This window comes from Chlorocebus sabaeus, chromosome 2 (assembly GCF_047675955.1).
Source record: "Chlorocebus sabaeus isolate Y175 chromosome 2, mChlSab1.0.hap1, whole genome shotgun sequence".
NCBI lineage: Eukaryota > Metazoa > Chordata > Mammalia > Primates > Cercopithecidae > Chlorocebus > Chlorocebus sabaeus.
Window position 1 is genome coordinate 54,141,087 of NC_132905.1, and position 14,809 is coordinate 54,155,895.

Consider the following 14,809-nt stretch of genomic DNA (forward strand, 5'->3'; position numbering starts at 1 on the left):
TAGGCCATTAAGAAAATGGTAATGAGTCGGGCAGATCACGAGGTCAGGAGATCGAGACCATCCTGGCTAAACCGGTGAAACCCCGTCTCTACTAAAAAAAAAAAAAAAAAAGAAAATGGTAATGAATAATTTTAAGAGCTCATTCATTTTAAGATGCATCCCAATTTCAGAGATGTTAAAATATAAAAGAGGTATATCTCATAACTGATTAAATAGTGGATGTCTTTTATATATTGTAAAGAAATTCCCTGGGAACAACATTTGAAGCTTATATAGATCTTTCCTTAACTTCACATTCTATGGACAGCCTTTGGTTTCAAATTATGTAAAATGACCTCCTGCATATGAAAGTGCATAAAGAACATTTGTCTTTATCCATATTCACAAATTATAGCTACGAGGAATTATCTCCTGGCAGAAGAGCTAAACATACTCATTGACTATGTTCTTTACTTACTTTTGTGATTTTTAATCATTAAATGTCACACGAAGATAAACAAGATGCATGACACTACCCCTTACACACACACACACACGCACACCCTGTAAATAGAAAATTAGCATTGTTGAATGCATCTAGAGGGATATTTGACTCAGAGTAATTTTCGTCTTGTCCTTGCTGCTAGGGAAAAAAGGAAATGAACTTAACTGCCCATCTCTATTCCATATCCCTGTAGAAAAAAGGAAGAACTTGCACTGGAAGCTTCTTTGGATGGCAGGAAACAAGATAGAGGAAATCTCCTCTTGGTTCTCCATTGGGAAATTTAGGTTTGTTCAGGAATTAATTTGACATTTCTGGGAGTAGTAGGGTTGTGTGTTGAAAGACTGGTGTGCTGGAAAAAAAGCTCAATTGCTTGCATTTGTATCCATGACCTTTGCATTATGACTCTGTATCTAGTTTCCACCTCTTGAATCTAGCCTGGCTGTGTGACTTGCTTTACCAATAGAATGTGGCAGAAGTGACAGTGGGCTAGTACTAAGCCTAGACCTTAAGAGACCTTACACATCACTATGTATTATATTGGTGTCCCTGTTACTGTCACATGAGTAAGCTTGGGATATTCTGCTGAAGGATGAGAGAACACATTCCATGTGGAAATGACATGAGTCATTCTACTTGTCTTACCTGAGGCTCTAGGGATGAGCTAAAGTTCATTCAGAATCAGAAAATATCTTTCTTTCTTTCCTTTTTTTTTTTTTTTTAATGAGACAGAGTTTCACTCTTTTTGCCTAGGCTGGAGTGCAATGGCATGATCTTGGCTCACCACAACCTCCACCTCCTGGGTTCAAGCAATTCTCCTGCCTCACCCTTCCTGAGTAGCTGGGATTACAGGCACCATGCCCAGCTAATTTTGTATTTTTAGTAGAGACGGAGTTTCTCCAGGTTGGTCAGGTTGGTCTCAAACTCCCAACCTCAGATGATCTGCCTGCCTCAGCCTCCCAAAGTGCTGAGATTGCAGGCGTAAGCCACCTGTAAGCCACCTGATTACGCCTGGCCCAGAATCAGAAAATTTCTTATTTGACCTGCAACTGATCTCGGAAACAATGGGGAGCCCAGCCAAGACCAGAAGAACCACCCTGCTGAATCCAGCCCAACTGGCCAACCCATAAACTGCTGTGCTAAATAAATGGTGGTTGTTTTAAGACAATTACATTTTGGGGTGGTTGGTTATGTAGCAGCAACTAAGTTAATACATGGTTGAAGAGAGAAGTACCCCTGACAAAGGAAAGATAGAGTGTCCCTTCAGTTGGGAGTATGAGCAAATAGCATTTTAGAAGATTATGACCTTCTTGCATACAACTTCCTGTGCAGAAGTTCTGATGGGCTGGACAGAGTATGGCTGGAGGCTCTTCCCCAAAAAACAAACCTTAGGAGGAGCAAGAAAGTACTCTTGTAGCTGACTTGATGGGCAAGCTGATCAATGCCAATACCAGGCACCTGTGACCTTCTTTGCACAGACATACTGAGAGGCAGAAGTGCCTGGGCAGTAATGTTCACCAGAAGTTATCAGCAGTCAATGACTGGTGAGTATGAGAACCTAGATCCTTTGTCTTAAGGAGGGGTAAACTCTAGGTGTTATTTGTACTCTGGAGCTCCCGGCAGATCAGGCAGAGGTTGACGGCTCACCTGAAATTATCTCCTGCCTAGTCTCCACCCCTTTCCTCCTCCTGCTTTTCCTTCTCTTACCAGTCTCTTCTTGAGCACATTCCTCATAAAAAACTTAGTCTTGTCTCAGGATCTGTTTCAGGAGAACTCACCTTAAGACAATTGATTAGGGGAGAACAAAAGAAGCTGATGTTTAAGTTAACCTAACTTTGCGTGTGGCCCTACATACTGGGCATCAAATTAGCCGTAAATAATACAATTGTACTTCTTATCTAAGGTGTTTATTACCTGGGAACAAGCGCAGGTGAGTACAGCAACTTTTTGTGAAGTGGGAAATAGTTTCTGCTTGTTTTCTAAGATCATTGAACATATATTTAAAACATAGCATGTAGTTTTCACTTTTTCTTTTCAATTCCTAATTCACACTATTTTTAAGTTTTTCCCTGCATTAGTCTTTACTTATGTTTTATGTCAAGAACAGTGGGAAGTACTGTAGGAAAATACCAAATTCATGATGTGAAGACTGAAAATATTAATAATAATATTAGAAAGAAAAACATTATTAATCTCATACACCTGAGGTCATAATATTCAGAGTAGTAACAATAAACATGAAAATTAGATGAAAGAAGAGAAAATTACGTTATTTTTCAGGAGCAGAGAAGGGCTGCCATCTAGGAGGATGAGATTGAAGCTGGCTTCTGCTAGAACAGTTCCAATTAACCATCCCCATTTAAATACACCCAGAAAACTCTTAAGAACATTGCACTATAAATAAGATGTTTAAATTAGAGCTCATGAAAAGTGAGAAGATAATGGTAGCTAGGAGTACATTTAACCACAGCCTCTGTGCCTCCTCCACATCCCCCTTAGTATTGTGTATGTCAAGACATGAAAAGGGGGAAAAAAAAAAAATAGAGTTGAGGTCAAGATTATATTTTAGGTTAAAAAAAAAAAAAGCTCCTGTAAATGTTAATTTAAACCAAGATAAGGCACAGTATTTACATGATGCCTCAGTTGTAAACTGTATTTCTTTTACTATTACTCTTACACAATGCTTGATTTTCAGCTTTATTTGGTATCTGCTGCTTTTGAGCTGATAATAAATTTCATCTCCTTGTATTCCCCTCCCTACTGAAGCAATGAGGATAAGCTCCATTTTGTTCTGTGGAATCCTAAGGAATTTACTAAGCAAATATTTCTAGTGTTATTCTTCGACATGGTGAATGAGAAAATCAGATGAACCTGGCTCTCTATGGAGGGAAGACGTCCAGATCAAATGTAGGCATCACTGCACACCTATTAGCATACCTTGTGTTCAATTAGAATACAAACGGGTATCTTCAGGCCTTATACTCAGAATTATGTGATATTTTGGAGAAGCACAGAAATATTTTAAGTCTATTAGTCTTCTAGGTGAGTTTCTAATTTGGTGAATAACAATGAAGAGAGAGTGGATTCAGAAATACATTGAATAACCAACCTCATAAGGAGGTAGAATACTGGGGAAATATTAAAGTTTCCATTTATTTTCTAAGCTCATTTCTGTGCCCATTTTGATTGGGGGTAATGGCCTAGAGTGTAGTGTTAAGTGTCTGATATCTCAGCTTGAAGAGTTGCTTCACTGAATGGCAACATGGGCAGTGGATAGGGAGAGGTGGTGGCGGGTGTGGAAGCCTGGGTTGGAGATAGCACTTTATTTGGGCCTTGAAGGATATTTTGGTTTTGGATGGGAAAGCAGAGGATTCTGAATGAAAACAGTTGTCATGGTGAAAAACGAATTTTCAGGTGTGTGGCACAGGAAGGGGACCAATCTGAGCAGAGCAGAGAATGAGCTGCCGAGTTAGTGGAGTGGTTGTAAAAAGAAATTAGATCACAGGGAACTTAAAACCCAGGGGAGAGAGAAAGAGAGAGAGAGTTTATATTTAATATGGTAGGAATTAGAGTCCTTGAATACTCTACAAACAGGGAGAGATGCAACCAAAATGTGGCTTAGGGAAGGTGTGGTTGAGGGAAGGTGTGTTTTGTGGTGCCCTGGAGAAAACAGATGAATACAATAAATTTGAGGTAGTGAGGATCAGCTTGGATCAATAGCCAGTGTCAGGAGGATGGTCTGAGAGATATCTTGAGGGAGACAGAAGAGACAGGTGACTTTCTGTCTGTAGAGAATGGAGGCGCTGACTTAACAGTGATCAAGATAGTGTAAAAGAACCTACGTGTAATGGGCCAGGTGTAAAAGTAATATAAATCATTAATTTTAAAAACAATACTCCCTATATAAGGATTCACATGCAAAGAGAAAAATAAACCAATAAATTTATCGCTGGACGTGTTCGTACAACTGTTTCCAATTATGGACCTTGAACGGCATCACTGTCACTCTGGAAGGCTGTGAGAAAAGCAGACTTTTCTGGCCCTCCTCCAAATCCATGCACCACAAACTCTGGAGGTGAAACCTAGCAATCTGTTCTAACAAGCCTCCAGGTGATTCTGATGGACACTAAAATTTGAGAACCATTGCTGCAATAGAGTGCTGCTAAAACTTGAGTGTGCATCATTACTTGGAGATCTTGCCAAGGGCATACTCCCGGGCCCTACAAAAACTCTGATTCAGCAGGTATGGGGTGTGCTATGGATGTGCATGCCTTCCAAGGCTCCAGGTGATGCTAATGCTGCTGGTCTGAGCTCCCTGGCTAACGAAGCCTTGACAGCCTCCGTAGTAGCCACTGATTTGCTGAATAACTTCCTTTTTCTCCAAATACCGAGCTTGTTATCTCATTTGTATAAGAGGTTTACACATTAAATTTTGCCCATTTGCTGGGGATACTGGGGCGGGGGTGCCAAAAAATTGACAGCACTCTTTAATTCATGTCAGGTATATATTGGCTCACAATCTTTTAAAAATGGGTGCTTTGGGGGTAATTGAAGAAAAGAACTTATATAAACTAGGAAGCATCAATTGAGATGAAATGGGAACATTTATAATATGCATAATATCTGACTTTTCTCTCCCAGCTGTGTGATAGAGGAGAGAGCAAGCCTGGAGGAGTAGGTAAGAGATCTTTGAAAAGAATTAATACGTGGAGAGATATAAAGCTATCCTAGGTGCCTTTCTGCTTGTGGTCTGCAGGTACATAACAAGGAATGTGGACATTAATATGTATTGAGCCAGGTGAGCATGATTTTATTCTTAATTCCATTACTCTTTCAACAGCCATGTGAACAAAGTGGGGACATCCTAATTTAATGGGTTAGAAATCAGCCTTAGAAAACATTTGCAGCTTGCTCAAGTTCTGGAAGCCAGTAAAAGAACAGTGAGGATTCCAGTTACCACTGTAAGACTCAAAGCTGGTTCTCATTCCACCGTACCACTTTACAAGACAAATGAGGGCCCTTGCATACCGACCTGAACTCTTCTTAATCTATTCTGCTCCTATAAATATTACTATTTGCCTTATACGCAAAACAGTTACCCAAAGATCATGATAAGTTTCTTCCTGCTGGAGCCCCTTCTACTTCTAATTATCACTGGAGAGAGAAGCACAGTGAAGACACCAAGTTTGAAATACCAAGGGTGAAAAATTAAAGCTCACTCAAGACCCAGTTTCCTCAACTGTGCAATAGGAATAATAGCATCTCACAGGTTGTGCCTGGGCATAGGAAAATGGTATTAGACAGTGGGTACTCTTATGTTTGTTTACTATGGTAATTAATAGGCTATTTAGTGGAAAGAACTGTGAAGACTATACATCAATATGTAAGCAGAAGTATTATATAGAATTCTGGGGCAAGGCTGGGCGTGGTGGCTCACGCCTGTAATCCCAGCACTTTGGGAGACCGAGGTGGGTGGATCACCTGGGGTCAGGAGTTCAAGACCAGCCTGGCCAAAATGGAGAAACGCTGTCTCTACTAAAAATACAAAAATTAGCCAGGCATGGTGTTGGGCACCTGTAATCTCAGCTATTGGGAAGGCTGACACAGGAGAATCGCTTGAACCCAGGAGGTGGAGGTTGCAGTGAGCCGAGATTATGCCACTGCACTCCAGACTGGGTGACAGAGTGAGACTCCATCTCAAAAAAAACCCAAAAAAAACAAAACAAAAAAAAAAAACAAAGCAAAACAACAACAACAACAACAAAAGTAGGGGGGCAAAAAGAATTAGGTGAGTGTAGTGGGCCGAATGATGATCCTCCAAAAGATACATCTCCCTCTTAAACCCTGGAAACTATGAATGTGACCTTATTTGGAATAAGGGTCTTTGCAGATGTAATTAAGGATCTTAAAAAATGAGATAATCCTGGATTATCTGGGTGAAGCTTAAATTCAGTGAGAAAAGTCCTTGTATGAGACACATGGAGGAGAAGACAGACACAGAAGAGAAGGTCACATGAAAACAGAGGTGAAGGCTGGGCGCGGTGGCTCATGCCTGTAATCCCAGCAGTTTGGGCGGCCAAGGCGGTTGGATCACAAGGTCAGGGATTTGAGATCAGCCTGACCAAGATGGTGAAACCCTGTCTTTACTAAAAATACAAAAAAAAAATTAGCCAGGTGTGGTGGTGGGCGCCTGTAATGCCAGTTACTCGGGAGGCTGAGGAAGGAGAATCGCTTGAACCCATGAGGCGGAGGTTGCAGTGAGCTAAGATCACTGCACTATAGCCTGGGCGACAGGGCAAGACTCTGTCTCAAAAAAGTAAAGAAAAGGAAATAGAGGTGAAGATTGGAGTGATGCAGCCACAAGCCAAGGATTTCCAAAGCCACAAGAAACTGGAAGAGACAAGGAAGGACTCTCTTCTAGAGTCTCCAGAGAGAGCGTGGATTTGCCAAGCTATGGTTTTGGGCTTCTGGCCTCCAGAACTACGACACAATAAATATCTATTCTTTAAGCCACCCAGTTTCTGCTAATTTGTTAGAACAGCCACAGGAAACTAACACAAAGAGTGAAAGAAACTGAGAATATTTTGTTTCCCTCCCAAAGGATTAGGAGCTGGCACCCAGACAAATCTTCAAAATAGGTGATAACACAGATGAGATTTCTTTTCAACTCTCTTCAGGCCTATTTTTTTTTTTTTTCCATTTTCTTCAATATTCCTGATGTCTGTTAACTTTCTTCTTCCATCAAAATCACTCTGCCATGGTCCACTACTTCAAGTAGAAGAAAAGCTTGAAACAGGTCAGCAATAATGTACACCAGGCCTGCACCTCTGTCTGAGGTTGATTCCTCAGAAGCAGAGCCTGAGACGGGTGTTTTTTCTTGAGTGATTTATTGAGAGAATGACCTCAGGGAAAGGAGGGGGGAAACTAGGATAAGACAGGTGAAGAAGCTAAACAAAAGATGTAGGTTCCTGTGAAGTCTAACCTCGGTCTGATCCCACCAGAATGAATGGCCTTAGAGTTTTTATTTAATAGATTTTATTTTTTTAAGAGAAGTTTTAGATTCACAGCAAAATTGAGCAAAAAGTACAGAAAGTTCCTATATACACCCCTGAACACACATACACAACCTCCGCAACTGTCAACATCCCTCACCACAGTGGTACTTTTGTTACAATAGATGACTCTCATTAACACATCATTGTCATCTAAAGTTTATAGTTTACATTAGAGTTCACACTGGCATGTATCTACCATTATAAAGTCAGAATATTTTCTTTGCTCTAAAAGTCCTTCGAGCTCTATTTACTTCTCTCTTTCCCCAACCCCTGGCAACCACTGATCTTTTCACTGTTTTTATAGTTTTGTCCTTTCTAGGAATGTCATATGGTTAGAAAAATAGTGTGCAGCCTTTTGACATTGGCTTTTTCAATTGGTAATATGCATTTAAGTTTCTTCCATATATTTTCATGGCTTGGTAGCTCGTTTGTTCTTAGAACTGAATAATATTCCACGTCTGGATGTACCATAGTTTATTTACCCATTCACCTACTGAAGGACATTTTGGTTGCTTGCAAGTTTTGGCCATTATGAATAAACCTGCTATAAACATCTATTTGCAGGTTTCTGTGTGCATGTAAGTTTTCAGCTCATTTGGATAAATACCATGGAGCATGATTGCTGGATCATATGGTAAGGCTATGTTTAGTTTTGTTAAGAAACTGCCAAACCATCTTGCAAAATGGCTGTGCCATTTTGCATTTCCATCTGCAAGAAATGAGAGTTCCTGTTGCTCTACATCCTCACTAGCATATGATGTTAGCATTTTGGATTTTCTAATAGGTGTGTAGTGGTATATCTCATTGTTGTTTTAATTTGCAATCTGTACTGACATAGGATGTTGAACATTTTATATTCTTATTTGCCCTCTGTAGACATTCTTTAGTGAGATGTATGTTCAGATCTTTTGCCCATTTTTTTTCATTAAGTTATTCATTTTTTTAAATTATTGAATTTTAAGAGTTTGTTGTACATTTGGGATAATGGTCCTTTACCAGATATGTCATTTTCAAATTTTTTCTCCCCATCTGTGACTTGTCTTCTGATTTTGTGAGATACTAGTTTTTCAAATGCAGAATTAAGGGCCCTGTGCTGTCAAATCAACCATTCCAAAGAAATTTACTTCTAATAGCTAAGGGCAGTTCTCTGGGGAGGGTACAGGTGTGAATCTAGCATTCAACAACAAAAGCATGTTGCAAGTAGATATTCTGGCTTCCAAGAAGAAATCTGGGTGAAGCCCTACAAGCACTTTCTGAGGGAGGTAGTCCCAAGGTGTCTCTACAGAAGCAGAGGCCAGTTTGATATCTGTGTTCCCTTTCTTATTCCCTGTGGCTTATACAGACTTGATTCAATGGCTGCAGCCCTTTGGCTGAGTGATGCCTATCTGAGCAGGCCAACTGGTCACCACCTGGGATGATCAGATCCTGTTTCGTAAATAAGCATGTCAGCCAAGTGACATAGCTGGAATAATCAACTGGTAACTAGAGTAGAAGTCACCTTCAGAGCATCGGGTCTCGGATAGCACCTGTCTCACATACATGAAAGAGCATGAGGTAATCTGATGCCAAATAGCCCTTAACTTCTGGTGCCCATGAGGCCCAGTTATTTTGTAAACTGGTTTGATAGAAACTCCTAAAAGCTTTATGTTCTTTATTTCCATTTTATTTTTATAATCAATTTTGATTACTTGGGTTCACCTGGATGGGTCTCTATGCATCTTACATCTAAAGGGACTGACTGTCTAACATGATAGGCCAAATGATCTGCAAAAAAGGCATTTAGACACTGTGTGAATGGATGAATGTTAGAAGTCCCAAAATAATCCATTGTTGAAAGAAAAACATGAATACTCCAACTTAAAAAACTGGTTAATGGTTGACTCTTCATATAGACCAGAGAGTTTTGGTGGTCAAATTCTTCCATCCATCCTTTCTAATGTGTCCATCCATTTACTCATGGCACAAACGTTGACTGAGGGCGTATTTGCTAACCACCATGCCATGTTTGCATTTCAGTCATCAGTAGACCCAGGCGCAATTAGATGCTCTCAAAGATCCTAGCAGGAGAGATAAACTACCAAATAATCACCCTGCAGAGTGACTAATTACATGCTGAAACAACAACTCAGAAGAAGGATGGACCAGTTTGAGATTATGCTGTAAAAGTTGGAGTTAAGGGGAGATGTCCCTCAGGATTGACACGAATGGATATGAAGGGTAAGTAGGAGTTCATAGTGTGAAGGTCATGTGATCAAATTTGGATTTTTGCATTGTGAGAACATCATTCTGTGGAGCAGAGGACAGATCAGGGAAGTTCAGAGGAAGCGGAGGTAAGCTAGCACAGTTTGTAGGCATCAGATCTGTGGTGGTGGCATTGACCATGAACAAAAGGGAGTGCAAGGAATTCAAGAGTTATTTAAGAGACTAACTGCAGAGTTTGGTGATTACCTACTGGGATGAGGAAGAGGGAGGCGTTCAGAATAATTCTCAGGTTTCTGGCCTGTTTGAGGGGAAGAATGGGGACACCATTTTCTGAGATAGAAAACTCCGAAGAAAAACTAGTGGGTGCTGGAGATGAGCGGTTACCATGATCCTGGATTTAGTCTTGCTCATGTCGACTTTCAGGGCTCTTTGACTGACATGAGTGAGCTAGACCTGAGACAAGAATTCTTGGCCAGAGATTAAATTTAGTGATGAATCTGTGTGTAGGTATTATCTGAAACCACAGGCATGGATGGAAAGCATGGAGAGACAACAACAAGGACTGTGTCTTTAGAAATGCTAACGGTGAATTGTTTCCAAATGAGGGTGATCATGCAAATGAGATAGGAATGGAGACAGAAGAGAATTAGGAAGAAGTGTGTATATCTGTCATGAAATTCAAAGAGATCAGGTTTCCAAAAAAGGGAATGTTTGAATCTAGTGCTAATGAAAAGTCAAGTAAGATGAGTCCTGAATTATGTTTACCGGATTTAGAGACATGGAAGTTGATTGAGTGTTGGGGAGAGAAGACAGATTGAATTAGATTGAGGAGTAGGGCAATCAGATAGAAATAAACAGAGAACATTCTTTGGAAAAGTTTTATTATAAAAGCATTTTGGGTATCATTTAAATTAATAGCAAATAATTCTTACCACCTGCCAAATACCAGGTCTTAATTAAGCATTGCGGAGAACTTAAAGTATATGATGTATATTTGTCCTTATGAAAAAATGCAATTTAATTTCTAACACAAGGCATTTTCCTGATGAGGATATAGAAATAATTTGTGAAGAGATAAATATAATATTTTCTAAGGTTTTACAACATTTCAAACATATCATTTTATTTCATGCACATAGCCCTGTGAATCAGATGAATTAAATCATTGTACTGTAAAGGAGGTATATGTTTTATGTCAATAATTTTAGATAATCTAGGTAAGGAAATTTAAAAAACTAAACACTAACACATAGATATAAACATTTTTGGTGTATTTTCTTTTAATAATGTTCTGTGTAAATTATTAATATGACATTTTACCAACTGAACAGAGAAGAAAACCAAGAATCAGATTAGTTTTCAGAATGCCACTCAGTTGTAAGTTGAAAAATCAGAATTTGAACATTATTCTGTTTGATTTGAAAATTTAGACTCTTCCTTCTCCCACCATACTACCTGATAAATAGATACATGATTACCTGCTAGACAAATTGTATAAATCAGACATCCCTAAGAGTGAGGAGAATTTTGGATGGGCAGTGTCAAATATATTTCACATAGCACCTGGGGTTTGAGCTGGATCTTAAAAGACAAATAGGATTTAGATAAGGAAACAGCAAATTATGCACCTTGGGCCAAATCCAGCCCACTACCTTTTTCTGTATGGTGTATAAACTAAAGAGTGTTTTTTTTAATTCTTAAATGTAAAGTGTAAAAAAAGGTTATTAATCTTTTAGCAATATCAGTTGCTCCATTTTGCCTCTTGGTCCACAAAGTTTTAACTATTTACTATTTGATCTTGTATATAAAAAGCTTGCTGACTTTGATTTAGAGAAATACATGAGGGGTAGGGTCTCAGGTTAGAACAATGCCATCAGCCTATTTCTAAAGGAAGTAAACACAGGGGAATATTCTGGGGACAGGGAGTGAACCAATCTAGAAAAAGAGAAGATCCATGCACTGTGATCAGGCTCTCGGCTGTCTTTGTTACCAGGCAAAGAAGAGTGGTCAGTATTTTCCTACCTAAACATTTGCACAATTATCTCATCAACTAGATTTTGAGACTCTTCTGGGCAATAATCATTTTTTTTTCTACCTGTGTTTCCCAGTAGAGTCTCACACATGGCTGGTCACAGACTACTGGCTCAATCAATGTTATTTGATAAACCGCCTCACATCATGTAGACAAGCTAGTTAATCATCACCAGTGTCCTTTCCTCTTTAATTGTCATACACTGAGTCATAGCCTTCCCTCAAATACATCACTCTCAGGGACAACAAAATGTGTCCTTCAGTTGTAATAAACGGTGGGAGAGTGCAGGAGAGAAAAACGTCCCAGCAATTTCTGCTGCCGGATGCGCACCTAATTGCAATATCGACAAGAGAAAAGATGGCCCAATTTGAGTGTGCCAGTGTGATCTTCCAGCTGGATTACGCCATTTTAAACAAGACGGGTTTGCCTACGTTGGAAATAAGGATGTTCAGTTTGCAGTAAATTCTGTTCAGAGCCCAAAGCTGAGCCCAGGGACCCCAGCAGCATAATCAAGGCCGTGATTGATGAGATGTCAGCGACTGTTAGACACAGCGTGTGACGCATCCAGTCACTGGGGACCTGAGTGTTTGTCATAATGTCACAGCACCTGCTGCTGCTGCTACCTTGGGGTGTCGGGGAAAGGGATGCGCCTGACGTGGCCGTCCCCTCCCCCAGCGCCCCGCACGTGTTCGGAGGAAGGTCGCGGGGGCATCTGCCATCAGGAAAGACAAAATGGAGCCACGCAGGGGAAAGCAGCATGGGGTGGGGGAAGGTGGCGCGTTCCCGGCGCGGGGAGAGGAAGAACAGGTGCCACTCCGAGGAAGACTGCCGCTGCTCCCCGGGCCCTGGCAGCCTGCCCCGTGGCAGAGCTGCGCGCGCGCCGGCCTCCTGGCAGCGGAGCCCGCGGCGGAACCACCACAGCGAAGCATTCTGTCCCCTCGCAGCTGCTATCCCGAAAACTACAGGTCCTCCAGGAGGCCGAGATAAACCTAGGCGCAGCCTTGTCTTCCGGGAGAGGAGAATGTCTGTTTCCCCACGCGAAATGATGTTTAAGATCCCGCCCGAGCCCCGATCCCACAGTTAAGCATCAACTGGCCGGTTAACGGGATTGTTCTTCCGCTTGGCATTTGCAAGGCATGGATTTTTCTCCGTTCTCTCCTCTGCCAAGTCTGCCTCCTCTGAGTCTCTCTGGGAGAGTATTTGTAACTCTGCAGTTCAGTTTAAGGAAGGAAAAAAAGAAAAGACAATTAATTCTCCAAAGTAATCATGTGGTCTTTAAAATATTGTTATGTAAATCAAGCTAAGGTGTCTCTAAATTCATTAAGTGGGTTGGAGAGTTACTCGCCCTGGAGGGTCCCAGCAAAATTGGCAGAGACGTTTTCACTACCCAGGTTGTGGTTGTTGACCTTTCCTTACGTCTTGCTTACACTTTCCTAGGGAGGCAGCAGGAACTCCGAGGGGCTTATCGGAGTGGCAGAAGGAAAGCTCCCACTGAAAATGCCTGTTATGCACCTTCCGGGAACGGCCCTCCTCTTTCATCTCCTCCCAGCCCCAGCTGGAATTCCCAAATGTAGCCTAAACCAGTACCATACCTGCTAGACAAATTGTATAAATTAGATATCCCTAAGAGGGAGGAGAATTTTGGATGGGGAGCAAATAAAGGAAATGGAAGCTGCCAAAACAGTGAGTCTTGGTCAAAATTTCACAGTCATTTCTCAGGTCTGGTATTCGAGGATCTAAACACAGGGGAAGTCAAGACAGAGTGTTGCCGTCCTAGCTACTTTTTGGAAAAGGGAAGCATGTAAAGATTGACTCCTTTTTCTAGCATTCTTCAAAGAGCAGGAAAAGTGGGGCAGTAAGTATTCGAAAGCATCTGTTTCCTGCCTGAACCCTTCTGAGTACCAGAGGGGACCAGCAGAAGAACCTGCCATGGTCAGTAAACATGCAGGGAAGGCTGTGGCATAGGAAGCCAGACCCGCAGCTGAGCCTCCCAAGGATTAAGACAGGCATTCATTGGAAAACTGTGTTTGTGTTTCTTCCAGTACTGTTACTTTTTAAGGTATAATTTACATACAATAAAAGATAGATTTTTAAGTATACTGATGTATGGATTTTGACAAGTATGATGGAACCCACCACCAATCAAGAGACAGAACTTACGTCGGGCACGGTGGCTCACCTCTGTAATCCCAGCACTTTGGGAGGCCGAGGCAGCAGATCACCTGAGGTCAGGAATTCAAGACCAGCCTAACAGATAGTGAAACTCCATCTCTACTAAAAAAATACAAAAAATTAGCTGGGCATGGTGGCACATGCCTGTAGTCCCAGCTACTAGGGAAGCTGAGGCAGGAGAATCACTTGAACATGGGAGATGGAGGTTGCAGTGAGTCGCGATTGCACCACTGCACTCCGGCCTGGGTGACAGAACAAGACTCCATCTCCCCCACCCCCCGCCAAAAAAAAACTTGTTCATCACTGCAACAGATTCCCTCGTGCCTGTGCCCTTTGTTTCAATCTTCCACTCATCAAAGGACACCTCTGATGGATCTGCCTTCTGTCATTACAAATTAGTTTGGATATTCTAATGTCATATTAATGAAACTACACACTATGTAGTCATTTTCTGGCTTTGTTTGCTCAGAATGATGTTTTTGAAGGTCATCCATGTAGGAACATATACCTAGAGCATCTATATGTAGTTTGTTTCATTTTATTGGTGAGTAACATTCCATGATATGGTTATACCACCATTTGTTTATGCATTCATCTGTTGATAGACATTTGGGTTGTTTATTGGTTTGTGGCTCTTATGAATAAAGTTGCAATGAGTATTCTTTTAGATTCATCTGGATGGATTTACCTTTTCAGTTCTCTTGGATAAATACCTGGGAATGAAATTGATGGGTCATAGGGCAGGTGAACGAATTTAACGTTATTAGGAACTGCCAAACAATTTAGCACACGGTTTGCACCATTCATCATTCCCTCACAGCAGTATTTGAGAGTTCCAGCTGCTCCACATCTTGTCCAGTTACAGTA